General features: G+C 39.1%; 1 protein-coding gene across 2 annotated transcripts in view; it reads left to right on the top strand.

Moving 5' to 3' along the window:
- Window positions 1-27: 27 nt before the first annotated feature.
- Window positions 28-11,361, top strand: part of KCTD16 (potassium channel tetramerization domain containing 16) — a 317,274-nt gene continuing 305,940 nt past the window's right edge. The window contains exon 1 of one of the 2 annotated variants that reach the window (XM_082726067.1): window positions 28-317. The gene's annotated coding sequence lies outside the window, so the exon portion shown is untranslated. Of the gene's footprint in view, window positions 318-5,689; window positions 5,751-11,361 lie in introns of those variants that run through there. The other variant, XM_082726068.1, reaches the window with a different exon arrangement.

Genomic DNA, 11,361 nt, shown 5'->3' with positions numbered 1-11,361 from the left:
AGAGGAGGGAAAAATCGTTTGCAGACAGGAGGAGTGGAAGAGGTCGTGCAAGCGCCGATACTGAGCGGGTAGAGCCTGTCTCCTCTACACAAACTACAGAGCGTCGGTCTCTCTGGATTCAGTGTGATCTAGACACAGTGTTACAGAATTTATGTGTATTATTTACTCCTTACAACCTAATGAGATGATTACTCTATTCTTCTCATTTTGTAAGTGAGGCTGTTAAATGTTCATTTAATAATTGAACGCAGTGATAAAGGACAACTCACCTCGCTGTACTAGCTGTTGGGACTACTATGATGAATGCAAACTAAATGGTACGGCTCACCTGCGATTCGTTGGGGGTGGGGCTATCAAACACGTAAAAGTATACGTAAAGCTGTAACTAATATTCTCAAGTCCTACGTAATTCTCTGAAAGAGTGTAATATTTATCGGGAGCGGAACATCCGGAAAGCCACTGCGAAAAGGTGATGATCAAAGGGTGAAAAGGAATGTATTAAAGAAAAGAGGAAAGAGAGGAGGGGAAGAGCATGAATATTTCAGGCAGTGGGAATAGTGTGTGCAAGACCTGGGATTAAGGAAAATATGGTGTCAGAAAAGGTGTAGATAAGGGTTCTTCAACCTTTGCACTATTAACGTTTTTATCTAAATGATTCTGGCGGGGCAGGAGACAGAGGATGCTGCCTTACTAGCTGTAAGATGTTTAGCAAAATCCCTGACCAGTACCAACCAGATGCCAGTAACACAGCCCCGCATCGCCACTGCCACCTTGTGACAACTAGAAATGTCTCTTGGATAAAATCAGACTTTGGAAATAAATGATTTCAATGAAGCCAGGATGTTTGGAGAGACCATGGAGGAGAGCCACATAGGAGTTGAGGCTAGGGCTACAGGTAAGGACCAGGAACAGAGTGTCTTGTGGGATTCTTGTTTTGGTTCTGAAAGACAAAGCAGAACCACTGAAGGTTATGAACTAAAGAGAGGCACAAGTAGATTCTTTCCTTTTGATTGTTCTGGCTTCTGTGTTAAACCACGGAGTGTTAAATCACTTCTGAAAGTGCAGGAATCCTAATTCTGAATGCCATGGTATTAGCCAATGAGCAGAACTGTCTTCCGAGCTTATAGTATTAAAATTTATATCATGAGCCCTTGCATTATATGCTGGCCCCCAAATCCTGTGGTCTTTACAAAAGAAACCAGGCCATTGCTCTGGGACCAGTTTCTAAAGGAATGATAAAATTTCACTGGTTAAAGGTGTTTTTTTTTTTCAACTTATACACTATAATGAAACAAATAAAACAACCAATTAAAAAAATTCCACACTCCCCTCCAAACAAAAATAATAATAGGAAAAGGACATAACAAACTGAAGAACCAATGAGTATACTCTTGAGATGAATGGGCAGCTAATTTCCTCAGGAAATTTCTGAAATAGCTCATCAAATAATTCAATTTACCAACTTTTATAAATCATTTTAGAATTTACTGATGTAGGTACCATCTGAACAACTCTTGGGAGAATGACCATGTATTCAGATTTGCTGGAGCCAGCCACATTGTCCCTTTTTGACAGACAGAGATTACGAGTAGGTAGAGAGGCAGGCAGAGAGCAGAGAGCTCTGCTGAGCAGAGAGCGGGATGCGGGGTTCGAGCTGAGCCGAAGGCAGAGGCTTTAAACCAATGAGCCACCCAGGTGCCCCCACATTGTCCCTTTTTATGCCTGTTCTCTCCAGAATAATTATTAATATTGTCTCTTTTTTTGCTATCAAAAATATCCTAGTTTGATAAACTATATGGTTATGCTCTCTAAGACATATTACCTATGAAGCTGAGATTCTAGTTATTGGCAATATTCAATAATCTATTCATCTACTTAGTGATTTTATGGTGAAAGAAAATTTGAGTCTCTTGTTTCTTCTCATGTCTCCATTTCTTCCCATCAAAAGAGATACTACTCTCAAATTTTTTTAAAGATTTTATTTATTTATTCGACAGAGATCACAAGTAGGCAAAGAGGCAGGCAGAGAGAGAGGGAGAAGCAGGCTTCCCCCTCAGGCTGAGCAGAAAGCCTGATGCAGGGCTCGATCCCAGGACTCTGGGACCATGACCTGAGCTGAAGGCAGAGGGTTTAACCCAGTGAGCCACCCAGGTGCCCCTCAAAATATTTTTTAAAGATTTTATTTATTCATTTGACAGAGAGAGAGAGATCACAAGCAGGCAGAGAGGCAGGCAGAGAGAGGAGGGGAAGCAGGCTCCCCGCTGAGCAGAGAGCTGCTTGATCCCAGGACCCTGAGATCATGACCTGAGCCAAAGGCAGAGGCTTAAACCCACCCAGGCGTTCCACTACTCTCAAATTTAAACAAAATGTAAGATTATGAGCATAAAATATTACCTGCTTAGAAATGAATTGTTAGATGTAGATGTTATTGAAATTCTGCTTCTATCTGTGAAAACAATGACCCTATTTACTGGATTTCCTTCTTCGCTAACCCTTGTCCCACTTGATAATGTTGCAGGGTTGCAGGGTTCTTGTCTCATGGACCTGAAGAATGAATTTCACAGACACAAAAGAGTGAAATGAAGTGAAAGTTTATTAAGCAAAGGTGAGAACAGAAAGGGAAGAAAAAGAAGCTCTGTAGAGGGAGAAGGGTCCCAAATGGATTGTCACTGGGGGCTTAGTGTTGCCTTCCCTCTGGTTAACATCTTGTCTATAACATTTCTCCACATCTGGGATTTTGTGAGCCATGTACCCCTCTGCATGAGCCTAGTCACATAGCCCCCCTACCTGTCTCTCCCTACCTAGCCTCACCTGTCCCTTACTCAATAAGACCAGCAAAAAAAGTGAAGTTACATGATGAAATCTTCCACATTGTTTGACTTTGAAGTATAAACCATCCTGCAGAGAACCTTGGAGAATAGCAGTCAATTTTGTGGCTAGTCAGGTAGACCTCTCTTTTGGGAGGAAAAAGTGTTTGTTTTTTTTTCTTTTGGTGTCGTATCCCCCCACTTCAGGACAGTCTTCGGAGAGTTATATTAAAGCAAACTGCAGTATTTGGCTATTGTGCTGACCTCTGTTAAAGTCACTGAATTGTATTCATTAGGAGGAGAAAACCTCAACCAAGTCAAGACTTGACAGAACATGAAGTGCGCTTGTAACAGTGGCTCAGTCATCCCTGGGACTTAATATGTCAGTTACCAAACTTGTGACCAAAATAATAATAATAATAACAACAGCAACAACAACAACATTTTAATTATGAGTGGTATCTTCTAATTAGTTTGACAGTCATGCTAGAATACACAGTAACACTTTTACATACTTCATAAACACAGAAAACTTTTTTTTTTTTTTTTAGGATGTCAGTGAAATTGTGCTTAGATTTTAGAGTTGACTTCTTTACCCTCTGTTTTATAGTAAATATGTCATGGGGAATTTTGTCAGGAAATTCTGGTTTGAGCATGGGTAGTTTCCCCTACTCTCAGCTATATCCACCAGCACCAAATGAGGTGGGGATTTGACAGCTGTGTACTTACGGTGTCAAGTTGCATAATGAAACCTAATAATTGTGGTGAAAACCAGTGTAAATGCCCAAGATCTATTTTCACTATCCCTGAATATTAATGATATAACTCCATTTCCCAAATATGACAATTATATGTCCTCCAAATTATCCTTTATCCCTTATAAATGAGTTTCCTCCTCAAATTCTGCTTCTGTTATTTCAATTATTTTACTTAGAACAATAAATTACTATCTTGGGAAGTCAGATTTGCCTGGAACAACACTGGATGCTTTCAGACAAATTGGGTTTTTAAAAGGCAAGGACATTTAACCCCATTTTAGCATTTATTCTTGGGATTTTGACGTGAATGTTCCAAGTGCCTCATGCTGTAAGAAAACAAAACAAAAACAAAAACAAAACCAACAACAGGGCTTTTAAAGCTACTTTTTGAAGCCATGCTGTATTTTTATTGTAGATATCCGACAACCTCTCAAATAGCAAATCAAGCTTTTCTAATATTAGGTGAATGGATATTGTGGTTTGGAGTAAGAACTTCAGAGGCAGTAGTGGACGTTGTGTATCCCAAACAACTTAGAAAGGGAGGTACTGTAAAACGCAGCATCTGAGGGCTAGGCTAGTGATGGCAGAACCCCTCCTGCCAAAGGTGAGAGTGAAGCATGTAGGAAAAAATGTAAGAGCTAACACCAGCATATGGTTACTATGTGCCCGGCACTGCTCTGAGTCCTTCATACATTTCTACTCAGTTACTTTTCCTAACAGCCTGACAAGGTAGGTACTACATACCTGACATATGATGAAACTGAGAACAGAGAGGTTAAATAACTTGTCAAACATTACAAGATAGGAAATAATAAAGCTGAGCTTTGAACCTGGTCTGGTTCCAGAGTTCTTGTGCTAAACCACTAGTCTGTATTGTAGCGTCACATAACGTGAACATAAAAAGGGCAATGTCTGGTGATGGGTATTCAGGAGGGCACGGATTGCATGGAGCCCTGGGTGTTATTCGCAAACAGTGAATTATGGAACACTACATCAAAAACTCATGATGTACTGTATGGTGACTAGCATAATAAAAAAATTGTTAAAAAGGGCAATATTTTAATGAATATGCTAACTTACCTAACATGTGATTTCATATATATAAAGTATTTTATATGTACATACATATATATGCATATATATATATAGACACACATATACACTAAAATTGCAGTTAATTGATAGTTGTATCTATATTCTCAAGTGTGTATGTATTCAAATTGATAAAAATATTTTTTGTAATCTTCTCATTGGGCACATGACAAATTACCTCATGTTCAGAGGGCTATTGAATTAATAGTGTATATTCATCATGTATTTGAATTAATAGTGTATAGTGGTTAAGGGAGCATGTCTGGAGCCAGATGGCCTGGATTTACATCCTCTCTCACTTACTCGCCGTGAAGTTAGCAAAGTCACTGTGCCTTACTTTTCTCTTGGGCAAAGTGCAAGAGGATAACAGTATTCATCTTACGTGCTTGCTACAAAGATTGTTTGAGATAATGCCTGCAAAATCAAGGCCTAAATACTAAGTGCTCAGTGAATATTTGAACTTATGGTCATTGCTACATCTATATAGCTATAGAAGCTGTAGGATTTTGTCAGCAACCAAAATGGACTTTGAAGAACGGCCATGATTGGGCTTGAACAAACTATCTCTTTCCAAAATCAATTACATACATTCACTCTGATGCTTCCCTGCAGATTTTGTATTGTCTTATAATTTGCCTTTTGATCCTCTGGAGTATATTAGAAGTATGCTTCTGTCATCTTCTGTCCTATATTTTCCCAATTGGGCTTCTCCGTGTTGTGCATTTTACTCTCACACATACCTTTTGATGTCAGGTACTATTGGTTTAATACATTAGAGCAGTCATACTTGAAAATTTTGAACAGTGGTACCCATATTTGATTTTCTTGGTGTGTTTCATGTTATTTCAAACATTAAAGAAAATGTGCTCATCTTTCTGCTTTATCTCCCTTTCTCTCCTCTTCACAGAGTTTATCAGGATACAGAGCATATTATGACTTATGTTGTGGAAAATATGTTCATTTTCAAAGAAGAAAAATGGCAGTGTCCTAGCCACTAAACCAATCGCCATAAAAAATTTAATATAATGCTTCTTAAAATGATGGAGGGATCAAGTTTTATTATCGTCAGTAAGAGAGCAGCCTAGAAATGACTGTAAGTTTAATACATGACACTTTCCTTAGGCAATTCATTTTTTATATTTTTCTGTTAGAATTCTTCATGATGCCCAGTTAGACATTGCAAGCAACACAGCTTTTCATTACAGTTTAACTCTTTACTGTTGTAAGGACAGTCATATTAAACTTTATTTTGTTACAAGACAATATTTCCAACACAAGATATTGCTGGTCTGGGAGCTTTAAGCCAGATAAATTTAAATGTAAATTTGAAACATTCTTTGGAGGTCACATGTTCAAACTATACAATTTTAATTTTTTATTTTTATTTGATTTCATATTAATGTCTTGATAATAATGGTGTCTGGCCAGAATAAGAAATAGGTCACTGGGCCAGGTAGCCAAGTAGGAGAGCATCCTAGCTTAAAACCCATAGGCAGCACACTCTTTTCATTACTATTCTACTTTCTTTAATTATCTCTTAAATCTTGGAGAACACATCTTTTCTGAGCAGAGAATAGTTACTCTTATGACTATTAGAGCAGATGACTCTCTCTTAACCATAATGCTCTTTATGTACTTAGATAGTTTTTGTTACTAAGACTATTGATAACATTAACTTAAGTTCTTTTCCTGAGATGAGGATAATTTTATGTTGAAACAGAGGCATGTGAAATCAAACTTAGCTTTTTTTAAAAAAGATTTTATTTATTTGACAGAGAGAGAGAGATCACAAGAAGGCAGAGAGACAGGCAGAGAGAGGGGGGGAAGCACGCTCTCTGCTGAGCAGAGAGCCCTATGTGGGGCTCGATCCCAGGACCCTGAGATCAAGACCTGAGCTGAACGAAGGCAGAGGCTTAACCCTCTGAGCCACCCAGGTGCCCCAAACTTACAGTTTTTATTACATAATGCAAATTTAGGTTTGGAAGTCAAAGACAAACATTTTTTCCTTCTGATTGAAATTAAACAAGCAAGGTGCTTTTGACTCTTCCCCTGTACTCCTAAATTTGCAGCATCTAATAAGACTCAAAAATCCCATACTGGCTGAGATAATGAATTTTTACCTCTGAAAGAAAATATAAACATTTCTTAACTCTTGCTAAGATTTTACTTTAAAAAACTTAATATTACTTAAAAGAATAGTTGATTTGGGGCCTATAAATGTCATTTCTTTCCTGGACTCTCTAAGAGCTCTTTTTGATAATGCCAAAATTGACTTCTGTGCTAAATGTTCTAATGTACTCCCCTTCCCACTCACTGGAAATAAAGTGCTTCAACTTCACCTTAACATTTTCAGAGGGCCCTAGGAGATTAGCCTGAATTTGCAGAGATATCGCCAACATCGACAAAAATAGACAGGTCTTCACAGACAAATCAGGACAGCAAGTGCCTCTGAGAGTGACCTCTCATTTGAGTGGCTTCACATAATGAGAATTAAAGAGAATTAAAACTGATGGGAGCCTTGAGATCACTTGTTTCCCACCACCTGATTTTACAAGGGAAGATCAGAGGCCAAGAGATGTACTATAAGATCTAAATTTCAAATGCTGTCTTGACCTTTCTGACCCTCATGGTGCCCCAAAAGCCTAGCAGTGACTTCCTTTTCTCCTGCCAGATGTGTCCCCTACCCAGCAGGAAATGCTCCACACCTGCTAGCTCCCCCATCAGCCATACCAGCTCCACCCAACATGGCCTTCAACCTAATTGGTTTTACCTTCCTATGAGCTTCCTATAAGCCAATCATATACCCCTGTAGAAAGCTGGGAATCACCCCACCCTCTTGACACTACAGAGTTCCCCCATGGCCCGTGCTGGTTCACTCTATTCCTGTGTGCCAACCCCTCATGGCTCTGCATGGCTTTCAGTGCCCTCCTCATAAGGGCTGTGGGTAAATGTGATGAAAAAGCTGCTGCCAATCTCATCTGTCCAGTGTTGAGTGTCATATGTTCTGCCAATCCCTCCTTCAATGATAGGCTGAATAGGTGCTCAGAACAAAGAATTTCATCAATTTTACTGATCTGGTTAGTGTCAGATTCATCAGTGTATCCTTTCTAAGACTTTCAGATGGTAGGTGATGAATGAAGATGAGATGGTGAATAAGTGAGTCATTGTAACCATCTCATTACATCAGATACTCTATTAGGATGTAACATTTAGTATTCTAACAATAAGGCATTAAATAATGCTGTGTTTGTGATATTTATTTATTTAACAAATATTTACTGAGAATCTAACATGTGCCAGTCACTATAAATGACACACAGACTCTACTTCTGCTTTTTGGTGTTTTAAGCTCAAAGAAGCCCACTATTCCCATCTTCCTTGCAAACTGGCTGCAAGCTAGCCATCTTCAGTAACCCGCCTGGAGAAATGCTCCTGTTCCTCAGGGGTTCCTGCTTGATGAAGTCATTACTGAGTTTCTATCCAGCCAAGCTTGCCGTTCCTCGTTTGTGAACTAGAAAGTCCAGACCAAGAAAAGACTCCCTTTGCAGATGGGCTGCTTGGGAGAACATTTATAGTAACCTGCCAATGGATGTCAGTGAAAATGATGCCTGGAAGGACAAGGCTTGATCTGTCTCCAAGACTCTGTAGTCCCGAGCGTCAGTGCACATGAGATTTGGCAGTGAGCAATAGCATAACCTGAGCATATTTTTATTGTTTTCAGGGCAGGTGGGAGTGGGTCCGTTCCGGTTGGAGCCCACAGAAGCACTGATGTAATCCTCAGGCAGTTTATTTTTATGAAATTATTGGGCCATATTCCCAAAGACAACTAGCTCCTGTTCTGGTTCTCTATTGCTTTGTAAAAGTAACACCTCAAAACTTTATGGCCTAAAACAATAATAACATTAATTTTCCTCATAAATCTGTAATTTGGGGCAGTGCTTAGCAAGGAGAGTTCATCTCTCTTCCACACAGCTACAGCTGGGGAACCTAAAGGCTAGGGTTTGCAATCATCATCTGCAATCATCTGAGAGCTCATTCCTTTACAGGTCTGACTTCTGAGGCTAGTTCCTGATTGGAACCTTTGATGCAGCACTCAGTTGTTATACCTACATGCGCCTCTCCCTATAACATGGCCCTTTTCAGATTACGGTGGCTGTGTTCTGAGGAAGAGTATCCTGAAAGACAGAGTCAGCCAGGAGCTGTATTCCTCCCTCTGCACTATCCTTAGAAATCACACAGTGTCACTTTTAACACATGCTATTGGCGAGAAATCACTAAAGTTGGCCTATATCCAAGGAATAGGGAATTAAACTCCAGCTTTTGAAAGAAGACTGTCAAAAACATTCTTTTACATTTTAAAACTACCACTTCCCAGTGGGATACAAGGGGAAAAATATACATTTGCTTTTGGAATCAAAGAGACTGATACACTTTGGTAACAATGAAGCAGTGAAAGAATTCTAAATATGTATCAGATCCTCACATCTAATAAAGGGTAAAGTGCTGCATCAAGACTGAAAATGTTAAAAAAAAAAAAAAAAGACTGAAAATGTTGGTTGAGGGGCACCTGGGTGGCTCAGAGGGTTGAGCCTCTGCCTTCGGCTCTGGTCATGATCTCAGGGTCCTGGGATCGAGCCCCACATTGGGCTTTCTGCTCAGCGAGGAGCCTGCTTCCCCTTCTCTCTCTGCCTGCCTCTATGCCTACTTGTGATCTCTCTCTCTCTGTCAAATAAATAAATAAAATCTTTTTTTTAAATTTCTTTTCAGCATAAGAGTATTCATTGTTTTTGCACCACACCCAGTGCAATGTTGGTATTTTGTGGTTTTGCAGACATGTTCTTATTATATGCATTTTAGTGACGCTTTTCAATTAATAATCAAGCATTCTGCTACTTAACTGCTGTTATTCCTCAGACAAACATGATCTCTAAATCAAGTACTTTATTTGTAGAATAAAGCGTAGTTATTTGAACAGTTATTGGGATAACTGTTCTGTAGAGCTTTCTCTACCTACAATAATATACAACACTCATTATTTGCTTATTTTTTCATGCAAAAAGGGTGACTCCTTTTTAAAAAATTTCTTTTACAGGTTTCTTTTAATTTCAGTTAATATACAGTGTAATATTAGTTTCAGGTGTACAGTATAGTGATTCAACACTTCCATGTATTACCTGGTGCTCACGAGGACAAGTGCTCTCCTTAATCCCCATCAACAACACCACCCCCCCATTCCCCACACCGGGAACTATCAATTTGTTCTCTATACATAAGAATATGTTTCTTGGCTTGCCTCTCTCTCTCTCTCTCTTTTCTCCCCTTTGCTCGTTTGTTTTGTTTCTTAAATTCCACATATGAGTGAAATCACGTTTTTGTTTTTCACATTTTACATCAGTACAATGTTTATGCCGTGCTCATTTTGCCCCCTAGTGGTTTCTTATGTCCTTGTTCCATATTTACATGTAATTTTCAAATCCTTTGGAATGTGAAAAGGAAAAGCGTCACTTTGTTCCTCCTGACACATGCATCTCATTGTACATATGAGGAAATTAGGACCCAGAAAACTTGTGGGACTTGTCTGATGTTACACATCCAACTCGAACCAGAAGTTCAATATTGCTGTCCTCTCCCACTAGAAATAAGCCCCACAGGGCAGGAGAGTCTTGTTCACTGATGCACACGAACAGTGCCTGTGGCTGGTAAGTTGTAGGTGCTCAGTAAATATTTTATGAATGAAAAAAACAAATGAGTTAATGAGTCAAGACTGGAACCAATATCTACAGACCCCATGCCCTATACTTTTTTATTATGTAGTCTGTCTTCTCATCCACATAATAAATTTTCACATAGCACTTGACACTTGATTCCATTTTACTCCACAAATATTTCCGCTCTTTAAACTCCCTCGCCCTTTTCTTGTTTTGTCATTAGGTTTATTCCAGGAGTATTCGTTTATTCATTCAATGTCAGTGAGTTCCAGCGGTATCAGATACCATGCTACCTAGAGGGTGACCAGAGGTACTTAAAGAATTCTTTTTATTTAAATTTTTTCATTTTTAGTTATAGAAAAATACTCATGACATCAAATGTATCATCATAACCGATTTTTAGGTTTACAGTTCATTAGTATTTACATTGTACATACATTGTGCATACATTGTACATAAATACATAGTATTTAGGTTTACAGTTCATTAGTATTTACATTGCTGCACAACTGATCTCCAGCCCTTTGTCACTTTGCAAAACTGAAACTCTTTATCCATTCAGCTGCCCATTGTTCCAGCCCTAGCCACCTCAATTGTGCTTTATGTTTCTAGTTTCTTGACAACTCTACATGCTTCATATACTTGGAATCATGCAATATTTGTCTATCTGTGATTGTCCTATTTTATGTAACATAATATCCTCAATGAGCCTCAGTATTGTAGCACGTGTCAGGATTTCCTTTACTGTTGGGGCATCTGGGTGGTGCAGTCAGTTAAGTGTCCAACACTTGGTTTCAGATTTGGGTCATGATCTTAGGGTTTTGAGATCGAACCCCGTGTCGGGCTCCACGCTCAGTATGGAGTCTGTTTGAGATTCCTTCCCTCTCCCTCTGCCCTTCCCCTCCCGGTACACTCTCTCTCAAATAAATACATAAATAAGAATTTCCTTTACTGTTAAGGCTGAACAACATTCCATTGTATGTGTATACCACATTT

The sequence above is a fragment of the Mustela nivalis genome (assembly GCF_964662115.1).
Source record: "Mustela nivalis genome assembly, chromosome: 3".
NCBI classification, from domain to species: Eukaryota; Metazoa; Chordata; class Mammalia; order Carnivora; family Mustelidae; genus Mustela; species Mustela nivalis.
The sequence above is the reverse complement of the archived record's forward strand: the minus strand, read 5'-3'. Positions and strand labels throughout refer to the sequence as shown.